General features: G+C 45.4%; 1 protein-coding gene across 9 annotated transcripts in view; it reads right to left on the bottom strand.

Annotated features, from left to right (window-relative positions):
• The window catches only part of TSPAN9 (tetraspanin 9), a 168,742-nt gene extending 161,632 nt beyond the window's left edge, over positions 1–7,110 (bottom strand). Inside the window, exons 1-2 of one of the 9 annotated variants that reach the window (XM_086882532.1) lie at positions 6,876–7,000; positions 2,946–3,013 (exon numbers count right to left, since the gene is read on the bottom strand). The gene's annotated coding sequence lies outside the window, so the exon portion shown is untranslated. Of the gene's footprint in view, positions 1–2,945; positions 3,014–6,875 lie in introns of all 9 variants that reach the window. The other 8 variants (XM_086882529.1, XM_086882534.1, XM_086882535.1 and 5 more) reach the window with 8 other exon arrangements.
• Between the last annotated feature and the right edge of the window lie 6,064 nt (positions 7,111–13,174).

Genomic DNA, 13,174 nt, shown 5'->3' with positions numbered 1-13,174 from the left:
ATGCACTAGAGATTGCTTGGGTGTCCCTGGAGAGTAGGCAACTGATAATTTTTCAGGGCAAACAGACTGCTTTAAGAAAGATATCTTAGGAAATTATTTTAAGAAAAACAGTGAAAAGGAGAGAGTTTCTTGTATAAATCTTGGGAGGTACTTTGTGGTGACCATTCACCAGGAAAATGGTGCTTCAACATGGAGCTTGGAAAACTGAAAGCCATCCAGATGAATTTGCATTGGTGTGGGAACTTAAGACTGTTCTAATTTCTTCCTCCTGGTTCTCCCTAGAAAATCCTTTCTCTACCTCATGGTCCTTTTTCATTTGCCTTGTCTATAACTAGAATAGAGCACACATCCAAAAAGCTCCTGTTCTCAATGAAGTCTCTTCCTCTACTGGTCCCAGCAATTACTTTTACCATGGCCTTTATATCCTAATCTCTGACCATATTCACCTGAAATACTGCCCTGAGTCTTCCCACTCACTTTTCCAGGGAAAGTTTTGATGTGTAGGATTTAGTTGATTTTCCATCCTGAGTAGGTGTGAGGGGAACATATTGCACATTTTCCCAGAGTTGCAGTTCTTCCCCCTTGCTCTTCCTCTTTGATGGCACCCAATAGCTCAGCATTAGGTGCTATTTATATCCTCCCTATGGATGCCTCTGTTGCTGTCCACGTCATTCCTCTCACCAGGTTCTATGAATGCAAAGTCTTGCCAGTCCTGCTGCTTCCTCCACTGCTGGGAAACAGATCAGCGAGAGCTTTTCTAACACTGAGAGACACTGTTACTTGGCAAAACTTTGTGAGACAGCACAGCAGCACTAGAGAGATCCAAAAGCTCTGACGTATGAAAGAAAATCACTTAATTTATACTTGGAAGGTTTCCTTTACATGCTTTTAGATCAGCCATTTAGGTTTTTATTTTACAAGGAGACACACTCCCATCTGCATGTTAGTACAGGTCTCTTCTACTGCCAGAACCATTATCCCATTCCCCTAATGGTATTTTGTCTACATGTATATAAATACATATAAACAATATTGTGCAGACTGTCCTCCAGCGGAAACAACATACCAGAACATTGGTTTCAATCCTTCATGACTTCAGCTGCACTTGCTTCAAACAAAGTCAGGTAACAACCTTCATTCACATATGGTTACAGTCTTAAAATAAAACGGAATGCAAAGCTGATTTTGGGATAAGTATATATTTACAAAATTAAGGAACTGTTTAAAATAAAGCTGGATGAACATCCTGGGCAGAACCACCTTACACTGAACTCTATGCAGAGTTGTGGGTATAAAACAGCAGTAGAGAAACAGAAAGCAAAGTATGCTTTCAACAGCATTCTTGAATTATTTAACCTTTAGAAATGTGCAAAAGAAAACAAAAATTCTCCTTGCCTGTGCTCAACATGAGTTTGGAGTACAGCTGCAATCACCATAAATGTGATTCTAAGCATTCTGCCAAAAAGCACTCGAGGAGACAGCACTGACTACCCGATTGCACAAGACAAGTCACTTGGGTACTTCTCACCAATGTCCTAAACCCAGGATTCCTTCAACTTCAAGCTTTGCCTCACTCAATCCTTCAGGTCAAACAAATTTAATTAAGAGTGAGATTAAAGAACACCAAACATAGGAGAGTTCACAGAGCACTCTGCTCTCCAGGATTTGGACTGATCCCTGTTCCCTAGCACAGAGTCTGAAAATTTTGAGCTAAGTCTCCTTCAAACCTGCTGACAGGGTGTGACATTTCAACTTTCTGTTCAGTGTACCACCTCATCCTTCCTTTTCAGCCCTTCCTCCCAGGGGAGGGCTGCAGACTTCCTCTCCCCTAGCCTAGTGCCTTCTCCAGGCTCCCGCCTTCCTACCCACTCCCCCCTGAGCTCCTGCTCCAGTCCAGCCCTGCCTCCTGCCCAGACACGCCAGACATGGATAATGCAGCTCCTGTGGTCCTGTGCCTGCATGAGGTTGATATATTCCATCATACCCTCACCGTGAGCTTACACAGACAATCCAAGCTCTTGTAGATCACCGAGGATGGCCCAGGGTGAGGGCAGCTCATATAGGGCAATATCAGAGTAGAAACTAAAGCCCACTTAACACAGTTCAGCTGATTCTAGAGACATACAGTGACTCAGTCTCAAAAACATCATCAGCTTTTCACTAGTTAATGCAATTTGCTTCCCCTTTTGCACTTAAAACAGGGATTGTGGAAATAAACACCCAGCTATTAGTCACTTCCACCTTCAGAAATACTGGGCGTTAGAACAGCATGACAGCGTTTGCATTAGAAAGAAGAACTCTGACAGCAAAAGGGAAAAGTGCTTTCAAAATAATTTTAGTAAGTTTTCCTGTTATACCTTTCAAAACAAAGATCAATGCAAACTTCATTTAAATGTATGTTACTACTTCAGTGTTATCATAATATTACAACATCATATTCACATCACTGTAAAGAAATGCTAAGCTTAATTAATACCTTTGTCCACTTAAAGGCTTATTGGAGCCTGTGTTTATGATTGTTTATGTCTGCCCCATCTGCCTGGAGCTATCCCCACAACATGCCTGTTTTATACTCTTGATTTTAAAAGCTTTTCAACAATAGAATTATTTCACCTCTCCTCAACAGACAGTCTAATAGACTAATACATCTCACTGGCATTGAAACACAGCTCATTACTTACTCAGGATCCCACATTTCCTATCTGTTCTTTCAGCCATGTGAAGCACAGTCAGATGCTTCCTTTCTGACTGGGCTTGCAGACAGTAACACCTTGCAGCAGCTGGGCTTTGCCCAAGGATCATGCCTCATTTCACAAACTCTAGCCCTCAAGGTTTATTTTTTGACAGCAATAAATGCAAGTGCTTGGAACATCATCAGAACACAGAGGAAAAGGTAAGGTAGGGCTTGAAAGACATGTAAGCAACAGTGCTGAATTAACACTTACAGAGACATCACCTTCCCATCACCTGTGCATCCTTCACTGGAGAACACAGTCCAGCCTCATGACAAACACTGCAGAAAACATGTCAATGAACCACAGAAAGTGACCCACATGACAGATTTGATGGTTTTTCTTCCCAGAAAACACAGCGCTGACATTCAGCAATGCATGTTTCATTGAGGGAGGCTACAAGGAGCAGCATAAACAGCCTCTGGAAGTCAGTTTTAGGCTATCAGGAGAGATGAAGGGCAGAGTGCACTAGCGATGCCTGCAATCTCCAATAAAGTATCTTGTTAACACCTGAGTAAAATATATTAAAGTTTCTATCTTCCCAGCAAGTACTTCTCAAAATTAAATGCTAACATGCATTGCACTGAGCAAAGTGATGGCACTTCCTGAGCACATCCCTACTTTTCCACAATTTCACTGCCATGTAGAGAGGAAAAGATAAATATCTATTTCTGATCCACTCACATTCTCTGGGTATTGCTAAGATGGCCTCACCTTTCAATCCTAAAGTCTGTTAACAGCCACAGCACAAATGGGGAAATGATCAGGAAATGGTCCTGGCACATTTATTCTATTTTCTAGAGAATCAAAGACAACCCACAGATAAGAGCTTTTCCCTGGTCGTACACTTTCCTTCCCCAAGCTCAGCACCATGCTTTATTGTCATCACACTTCCTACATGAAATTTGAAAGAACGTGGTTTGATCTATTCCAGAATGCATCTTAAAGTGATGTTACACCCAAAAGGCACCTTGTACTTTGAGAATCGCTAAAGGAAGGTGAGTTTGCAAATACAAACCATTCCCCTACCCACACACATACCCTCCCAGCATAATCAGTCAGCATAGTGAGGAAAGTTTTAAATTTAATTTCTTTTAGCATCTCAGCAACACATCTTCCTAAAACCTTCCTTCATTTTCTTCATCTGGGGTATTTAAAAGTATTGCCATTGTTTTATACACCTCTTTCTTTCTCAGACCAAATGGCTGCTTGATCTCAGGATCAGAGAATTCATGCTGGAGCAGGCCTGTGGGGGTTCCATCATTTTCTACCTTACACAGGGCCAGCTATGAGGTCCCAATAGGACTTTATCCGCTTTGGCCTTGAAAACCTGTGAGGCCATACAGTGCACAACCCCTCTGGGCAACTTGTTCCAGCATCTGACTGTCCTCATTGCTGGGAGTGACAGCTATCTTGAACCTCATTCCAGCTTTCCCTTGATGTCCCTCATGCAGTCATCATATACCAAAGTGAAGCTCTGTCTTCCTGAGAACCTCCTCTAAAGTACCAGAAGGTCTCTACAGGCCCCATCGAAGTTTTCTCCAGGCTGAACGAGTTCCCTCAGCAAATGATCCTCATGCTGCAGCAGGCTCTGGGAGCACTGAAAGGCCTTTAAATGCTCTCATAGCCTCACAACCAGCCCTGCTCTGCTCATGGCACCAGGGACCCCATTTTAGCTCTGCCTGTGGCCCTCAGTGCCTGCCCAGCCTGTGTTGCAGCTGTGCCCTGCCTCCAGCCACGTGTGTGAATCCCGGTCCTTGACTGTGCTGATGCAGACCCTGACCTGAGATAATCACTTCCTTGGGTTCTGGCTGCAGTCTTATTAAAGCAGTCCTGAGTATTGTCAGATGCCTTCACTTCCAGGGCAAAACACTGGCTCATGCTCAGCTTCTTTAAAGCGTTCTCATCCCTTTTTGTCATGCATCAATAAATCCAGTGACATTCAACACAAAACTAACGGGGCATCAGTCACTTGCAAACAGCACAATCCTGAACCATGATAAAAGAAAAAACTAAGATGGGTTTTCAGTTGTAAAACCCAAGTACGTCAGGAATATTAATATACTACTTCTAAAATAAGCAGTCACTTCTGCTCCGGCTCTCTCAGAGTAATACCAAGACAAAGCCTTGGATTCTCTTGCTAGTTTCACTTGTGACACAAATGTGAAAGTAACTCCTCCAATCAGTGCTGCCTCCTCAGTGCTGGTTTGCTATTTTAATCTGTGCTTTTGCTCTGTTTCACTTTTCTATTGCAGTTTTTTTAGTCTGTGTGTTTGGGGAGACAGGGGTTAAACACTAAAAATATACAGTTGTGATGGAAATACCCTCATGGACAGGCTGAGGTTTGGCATGCTTTGGAAGAAAATAACTTAAAATAGCACAGAAAGCAAAAACTGTGGGATATGCATCTGATAGCTACTTTCTGCTAAAATAACCAAAATAGCTAAGATAACACTGACATTCAGAGTCAACCCTCTCTCCTGCTCAACAGAGATTAACAGGGCCATTCTAACCTCAGAGCTTTACCTGAATAATGCAAATGACGTTGCATTTGTTATGTTCTGACCCCAAGGTCTTCTTATGCAGCTTTATTAATGAGAATTAGGTTTAAAGAAAGTGCAGGTACTCAAAACCAAGTTTGCCACAAGTCTTACAGCCCCATTATAGAAAAGGCATTTTCTGTAGGATTTGCAATTTTATCATCACAGGTCTAAAAACGAAAGGGAAAGATCTGGAGGCAGAAGCTATATTAGCTTCATCAGTTTTTATACTTGGAGCTCAGGAAAAACGCAAAATGGAAGCAAAGGACATAAAACTTCAAGGACTGATTTTTTTCCTTGGTGTTCTCAGCATCACATTGATAATTTATCTTTTGACATTCTAAAAGTTATTGAGTGCTAACTTTGGTCCCACGTTCCATGCCAACACAACTCATATGAATGCACACTTCAGCAGCTGCTATCTTTTGCAATTACAAACCCTGGCTACAAAGGACCAGGTTAACAAACAAACCATTAAAACAATTTGTGGCACCTGTTACTAACAACTTTCCAACAGGAACATGTTAAATTTTGGCTTCCACAGGCAATGTTTAGGCCCATCTAGGAATGGGCCAAGAGCCCAAATAAACTGTGTGATTTGACTCTCATGGCTGTTCTAGAGAATATTTAACTTTTACCCAGGCATATCCCAGGTGACTTAATGCCCAAGTCTAAAAGTAAGTTCAGTGCAGCCAGGTGCCCCCATTCCTGTGCTTCAAACCACAGAACTATACAGAGTAAAAGCACAGACCAAAAGAGCTGATAAAAGAATTAAGCAGAGAAACGCAGCTCACCCTTGTAGTCTAAGTTTTCCCTTAACACAGCATCCCCATACCACAGGTCCTCCCCTGTGCTCATCAGAAATCCCTGGAGCTGAAGGCCTTCCCGAGAGGCAGACCTCACAGAGCTCCCACCTCCCACCAGGAGCACGGTGACAGCCGGATATCCCAAGATTCAGCAAGGAAAGTTTCCAAAAGCTCAGGAAGAGGAAAAGGCCACGCTGGAGTCAAGTTTTACATAAGAAGGGGGAAGGCAGGAACCGCGGGCGGCTGCCGAGCGGAGCTGTCAGCCCGGGGCGGGCTCGCTCCCATCCCGGCCGGGCGCAGCCTCCCCTCACGCCCGCTGCACCTCGGGGGTGCGCAAGGCCACAGCAGAGGCAGCCCCCGCCTGCCAGCAGCGCTGTCCCGGGGCTGCTTTCCCTTTTTTGGGGGGACAAATCCATCCCTAGTCGAAGCCATCCGCTCCCGTGCGGGATGGGCACCGTGGGCTCCCCGGCCGAGAGCGGGACCGCGCACGCAGACGCCGCTGAGCTCGTCTCATCCCTCTGAACTAACTTTCCTGTTTCCGCAAAAATCACACAGGCACCGGAGGGGGTGGGGGTTATTGTTTCCAGCAAGCGCTCCTCACCCCTACGAGCCACCCGCACCCCCATCCCGCCGGGACCCCGCCGCTCCCCAGCATCTCCAGCGGCCGGGCCGGCATCCCGCGACCCCCGGCCCGGGCAGCCCCCGGCTCCCCCGGCCCGCCCCGCTCCTGCCACCTCCCCTCTCCCAGGGCCCGCAGGTCCCCGCCGGCCCTCGCCCCCCGCGGCGCCGGGTCTCACCCGCGCGTCCCTGGGCCGGGCCGGATGGGGCCGAGAGCTGGGGGAGCGGCGGAGGTAGGGCAGGACACGGCCCCAGCTCCTGCCAGCGGAAACGGGAGGAGGGGCTCGGACCGGCGTTACCGAGCGGGGAGGAGCTGGGGGCGCTGCCCAGGGGAGGCTCCAGCCCCGCGGAGGAGGGAAGGGAGGGATGGAGGGAGGGGGCACTGCCGGCCCTCTCCTCCCGAGCACCCCACCCGCCCCATCCGGAGCCCCTTTGGCAGAGCTCTGCCCGAAGCCCGCCCCGCTCCCTCTGCCGCCCGCGGCACCCTCCGGGAAGCCCCTGGGGTGGGCGCCTGGAGCATCCCCCGGCGCACCCTCCCGGAGCTGGCGGGATGCGCCGGAGCGGGGGCACCGCAGCCCCCCTCGGTTGCCCCCTGCCCCGAGGGACCCGAGGCTCGACGTCCCCTCCGGGCTCAGGGAGGCAGGGCTGGTGCCCGTGGCCGCAGGCGGCCCGGAGCGCAGCCCTGACTGCTGCTGCGGACGGCAAACCCCGGCAGAGATGCTCGGTGGTCCAAAACCCACCACGGCTATCAATGTTGCTATGGCTTCTAGCACAGGGGGAAAGCTAGCAACCTCTCTGAATGATCTCCGAGTGCTCCTCAGTCGGTCGCAGCAGGAGTTGACTGGTGTGGGTCGGTCTCTCTACTCCCAGGTAACAAGTGATAGGATGAGAGGATGCAGCATCAAACTGTGCCAGGTGGGGTTTAGACTGGATATTAGGAAATACTTATTCACTGAAAGGATGTTCAAGCATTGGAGCAGGTTGCTCAGAGAAGTGGTGGGGTCACCATTCATGGAAGTATTCAAAAAATGAGTATATATGGTGCTAAGAGACTTGTTTTAGCGGTGGACACAGCAGTCCTGGGTTTATGGCAGGACTCTTGAAGGTCCTTTCCAATCTTAATGATTCTTATCTGTGGTGCTATGAGAGACAGGGCCATAAGGGAGGTCTTCTGACATCATATAGAAGTCCCCACCTGCCTTCCTCTGGGTGTCAGTAGAAGTGCAGCAAAAACTTAACAGTCAACTTTAAGCATTGCCTCCAGCAGAAGACTCTCTCGAGTTGTCTTGATAAGAGCTGGAGAAGGTTCTGGCATGGACCACTAAGTGAAGTGTTATGTGCTGGGGAAACAACCTAGAACTGGGGCAGAGATGCCTACAGAAGCAGAGCAGTACAGTTATGGACATGGGCCTCCTGACAGGAACTGTATTTTACTGTGTATGAAGAGCAACTCAAGGCTTTAGCATAAAAGTTTTTGCAGAGGGAAGATCTGTTTCACATTCCTAGGTCCCCTGTGTATTCTCATTTCCTTCTCTGGTACTGCTGCTGTTGTCACACTTCTCAGTTCAAGGGGATGTCCACATCAAATATATTCTCTTGTACCTTCCATCGTGTCCTAAGTGGATTTTTATAAACTGCTTAGTTCAACAGACTCGAAGCATCCTGGTGGCAGTGCTGTCAGAACACAACTGTCAATTGCTACATTTGTTTCTCTGCCTCCCAGAAGAGAAGCATGTGCAGCAGCTCCCTGCTCATCCTTTATTTACGTGCAGAAGTACACAAACATTGCTGTGTGTTTACCTTAATGCAAGCAATGAAGGAAATATGTCTTGCAATGCACCAAGAGATAAAGTGATCTGTGGAGAGAACTTCTTTTGGTTCTTTGGTTCCAGACTCCAAGAAGGGTCCATCTACTGGATGCTCTAGCTCTAATGCAGCAAATCCCCTTATTCACGAGGACTGAAGGATCTTCATTCCAGAATTTATGCCTATCTTTAAATAACTTAAACTTTGGAAATAAACAACCACTTCCTGAAAGACAAGCGGCACAGGAAGTCAGCAGACAATGAGAACGCATTTGACACATTTGGTAGTGGTGTTATTGTTGGTTGGTTGTTCACTCTAAAAGAAACAGCATCATGTTATGTTCTCTACCTGTTGCAGAAGCAAAGCAGTTTTATACCCAGGTATATAGGATTTCTATATTTCAAGTCAAAATGAAAAATAAATATGTGAAATCAAGTCTCATCATTTGGTGTCTTCCTTGGAAAAAAGGTAAAATGTGCACAGGAAAAAAATAAAACATATATGGGAGCTTTGTGTGAACCTGATCAGTTAGGGAAGAGCTTGAGGATTACTGTGAAACTGAGAACTGAAGTGGCTGATACTGTAGATACACTTTGTACCAAGGAAACTGCATTTATCTGCAGGTCTCTTCTCAATTATGCCAGTAAGTTTAGGAAAGTAATCTGTTAGACCTGTGTTTTAGCTTCTACCGAATCTAATGGAGGGGCACTCTGATGTTGTCCATACAGTGAGGAACCGGAGCAGTTGCATCTCATCAGCATCTTCTCCCAGGCAACCAGTGACAGGACAAGAGGCCACAGTCTTAAGCTGCACCAGGGGAAGTTTAGACTAGGCATTAGAAAAACATTTTTCTAAACAGAAAGAGCAGTTCAAATTTGGAATGGGCTGCCCAGGGAGTTGGTGGAGTCACTGTCCCTGGAGGTGTTTAAAATAAAAATGTGGGGCTTAGTGCCATGGTTTAGTTGATAAGGTGTTGTTAGGCCATAGGTTGAACTTGACAATCTCAAAGGTCTTTTCCAACATTGTTAATTCTGTGATTCTGTGTGCTTGAATCCATGGCATCTTACCAGGAAACCTGAAGGCTACATGCATCTTCTGAGAACAGCTTTGAGTAGCTGCATTTGAGGTATCTAGAAAAGGACATTTTCTAGTGTAATTCACAGGATGTATCCCCTCTACTGTAATAGCAAGTCTGTGGCTTTGGTCCCAGCCACCAATTTCAGATGAAATCATAACATGGCAACAGAGCTGAGTGCTGTGGGGAAATTAAGGGTGTTAAAAATCAAAGTCTTTGCTTCTCTTTTTGACAGAAAGAGATCTCCATCATCATTTCTGTATTTTGCACCTGAAGAATATGAGAGGGGTGCTTTTCTCTAAAGATGCTCTATTAGTTTTCCACAGAATAAGCACCAATACTTTTGTGGCTCATTTAAGAGGTCAAAATTGTATGAATCACAGATTTGGAGTATTGACTAATTGCTGAACCAGCATGTTAAATGCAGGCAAACATGGCTTCCAGTGTAGATATGGATCTGGTGTCCAAGAGGATGGGTCTGTAAGGTTATGGACAAAGCTGTGGTCAACCTAAGCTTCTGGCTAGCCTTCCCTCAAAGAGAGTAGCCCTGATCTTGCTGCTTCATTACAAGCACACAAGTTAGTTGTCTGCTGCTTTCCTGCTTGGTTTTGATGCAAACTCTGCTTGCAGGATTAGTGAAACAGCATGAACTCCTGGCAGCTTCTTGAAGGCTCAGCATGTTCTTCCTGCCCCTTCTACAGCTCTCAAGCAAGTTTGACGGTGTTCTCACCTGTCTGAATTATTTGTTATTCTTTGCTGTATCCACACAAGATCTTTAACTCCTTCATCTGGTCCAAGATGGCACAGAAGCAGGACAAAAATGAGCTAGGTAATGGGGAAGAAAAGGTCACTGGGAAACCATTGCACCGAAGGCTAAAGCATGTGTGTAATTCTCAAGGAAATAAAGATCCTTGGGTCTAGATATAGAAGTAGAAAGAGATTGAAATTCAATCCCTACCTTTGCCTCTAGGCCTACCTACACGTTTTCTTTGTTGGCAATGTCTGATTAAGAAGTTCCCACCCCCTCACCACGGATGAATGAATGAATTCAAATGAACTTGTCTTACCTGAAGTGTTCCTTTTTGCTTTGAAGTGAAGATGAAGAGAGGGCTCCTGTCTTGCCTATTCTGTGTTGCTCAGACCCATGGTCTGTCTTATCTCAGAAGACTATCAGTAAGTGGAATCATTTTAGTAATTCAGTTTGACATGATTCCACAAGCAGATGTAGCTGCACAAATTAAGGCTGATGAACTGAAGCATGTACATTAGAAAAAAAGGGAATCAGTTAAATGGAAACTTTGTAAGTGCTTTGTTATCAAGAAAACATGGATATTTAGATCTCTTTTTGTCACTTACTAAGGTCTCAGTGTTGTGGCTGTAAAGTGACATGAGGAATCAGCTTTTAATGTTTTGTCCTTTGATTTTACACCAAGTTCTTACAGGTTAAGTTAATAATTCTAGTATTTCTGCCCCAACAGAAATAAAATTTGTAAGACACTGTGATATCCTCATTTGTTGTCGGTTCTTTAGAGCTTAATTTGGCCTTTCCTCTTGAAACTAAGCTCTAACCCTTTTTTTACATATGCTGCTATTTTGTGTTTGCTTTGCTTTATTTTTAGCAAAATTGCAGCTGGCTCTTAGTTTGATGCACTGTCTGGTTTCTTCTGGTAAAATTCCAAGAAAGGAAGCCTTGGGGACAGAAAGCTACAGTCCTTCTAGTCTTTGAAGTATTTTTGCATGGATCTCACCATTCTGCAAGGGGACAGAAGCCTTTTAGTCCACATCAAAATTTCCAGTACTTGCTTTGCCTCTTAGCTTTACTAATTCTTCATCTTGTGGCCTACATAAAAGTGAGTTCTCCCAGACGCATGAACTTTCTTTTCCTTTCTCCATGGAGTACCAAAAGCAGTTAGATATCTCTTGCTGACCCTGGTTATTGACACCAGTGAGCTGTGAACTCCAAAAGCAAGCACAGAAATAGTGCCAGAGAAGAATCTTCCACTGCTATTAAGTTGAAAAAAAACCCTGCGTAAGTGTCCCAAAATCAACTGTAAGATTTTATCTGTTCCTCAGGCTGTTGGTTTGTGTTTACTGCCTCAATAACATCTTAAAATTTTGCTTAATATGGTTTTATTCATGATCAGCTAATGGACTCAGTGGACTTCTAGGGCTCATCTTCTTCAGGGACTGACTTTCCAAAGGTCTGCTGTTGTGGTGTAACCCTGCAATGAACACATGCAAGGCACCAAGCTCATGTTTGCAGGAGTACTAGTACTAGTACACATCATAAGGAATTTTCCACTGCTGGGGACTTTTCTCTGCCCTTTCTCTGTACAGGCTTCATTTCAAAACATTGTTATCTGCATTAGCCAAAAATACTTCTCCCAAGGGTCAGTCTTTTTTCTTATTAGTGAGGTTTTATTTGATTTTTTTGCCTGCTCCACGCATGGTTCAGAGATCAGGAAGGAAATTGCATGGGGCTGAAACAGGCAGGTACATGCATCAGCAGTGGACTGTAGACAGTTGGTACCACTCATACCCACGTGGCCAGCTGGAGGGGCTGCCTGGTTTGAACAGATGTGGTTAATTCAGTCCTGGGTGGTTTGGTCACTTGGCTGGCACTCGCAATAACACCCAATGGATTGGCGAGGGCAGTCCGTGCTTGCATGGATTTTTCATGTGTAGCACAGAACAGTAGGTATTTCAAGATGCTTTGTTTTCTGGGTGTTTAAAGTACTTGGCTCATTTTTCTCCAAGCTTGACTGATTCTGGTTACCAGCCAGACAGATCTTAAGGAAAGCTGTTGGCATCTGTGTGTCTGTATTGCTGTTTGGAAGTCCATTCTTGAAGGTATTTCTTTGTCTTGGAGAGAGCAGGCAGAGCAGGAGCTTGGTCCAGATTTTGCTTAATAGGTGCAAGCAAATTTTCTGTTCTTGACCATCCACTTTTGGCTCCTGCACAGAGAAGGTTAACAGCACTAGCCCTGCAAGGTCCTTAGAAGTAGTCTCAGAAAATGCAGGGTCTGAAAGACTGCAGGGAAAAAAATACATGGAGCACTTTTCCCGTAACAAGAAACGAACCATCCTTCTCCAGCTCTGACTTCATGGCATCATCTTGCTATCCTCCTTACCCTTGTCCTTTTCTTCCCATGCATCAAAGCACAGGGTATGCCTGGTGAAGACTCATCCCTGTCAGGGACCTCCCACGTGCAAATGGAAACCCACACTGGTACAGTTACAACAGATCAGCTGGCATGCAGTTGCTTAATGAGTAAGTAAGTCAATTAGTCCCCCTTCCACATTAAATTGATTGTCCAGGCCATGCGACTGCCTGGCCACCCAATAAATTTCCTGTTCAATGGCTGCCAGAGCCTCATGCAAACCACCTCTTCCCTCAGAGCAACATGAATGGCTGCATCTTTCCCTGACATCTGCAGCAGTGTGGGAACCAAGATTATTGCCTCTCAGTGACTCCTGAATAGACAACCTTAGTTTAACAAGTAAAGCAGAGAGGCTGTGTTTGATTGCCTTGGAAACACAGAAAGCTAAGCTGTTTTCACTCTTCTCTCTCATTCTTTTCCTCCAGTTTGCTCGCTAA

The sequence above is a fragment of the Cyanistes caeruleus genome, chromosome 3 (assembly GCF_971803275.1).
Source record: "Cyanistes caeruleus chromosome 3, bCyaCae1.hap1.1, whole genome shotgun sequence".
Taxonomy (NCBI): domain Eukaryota; kingdom Metazoa; phylum Chordata; class Aves; order Passeriformes; family Paridae; genus Cyanistes; species Cyanistes caeruleus.
The sequence above is the reverse complement of the archived record's forward strand: the minus strand, read 5'-3'. Positions and strand labels throughout refer to the sequence as shown.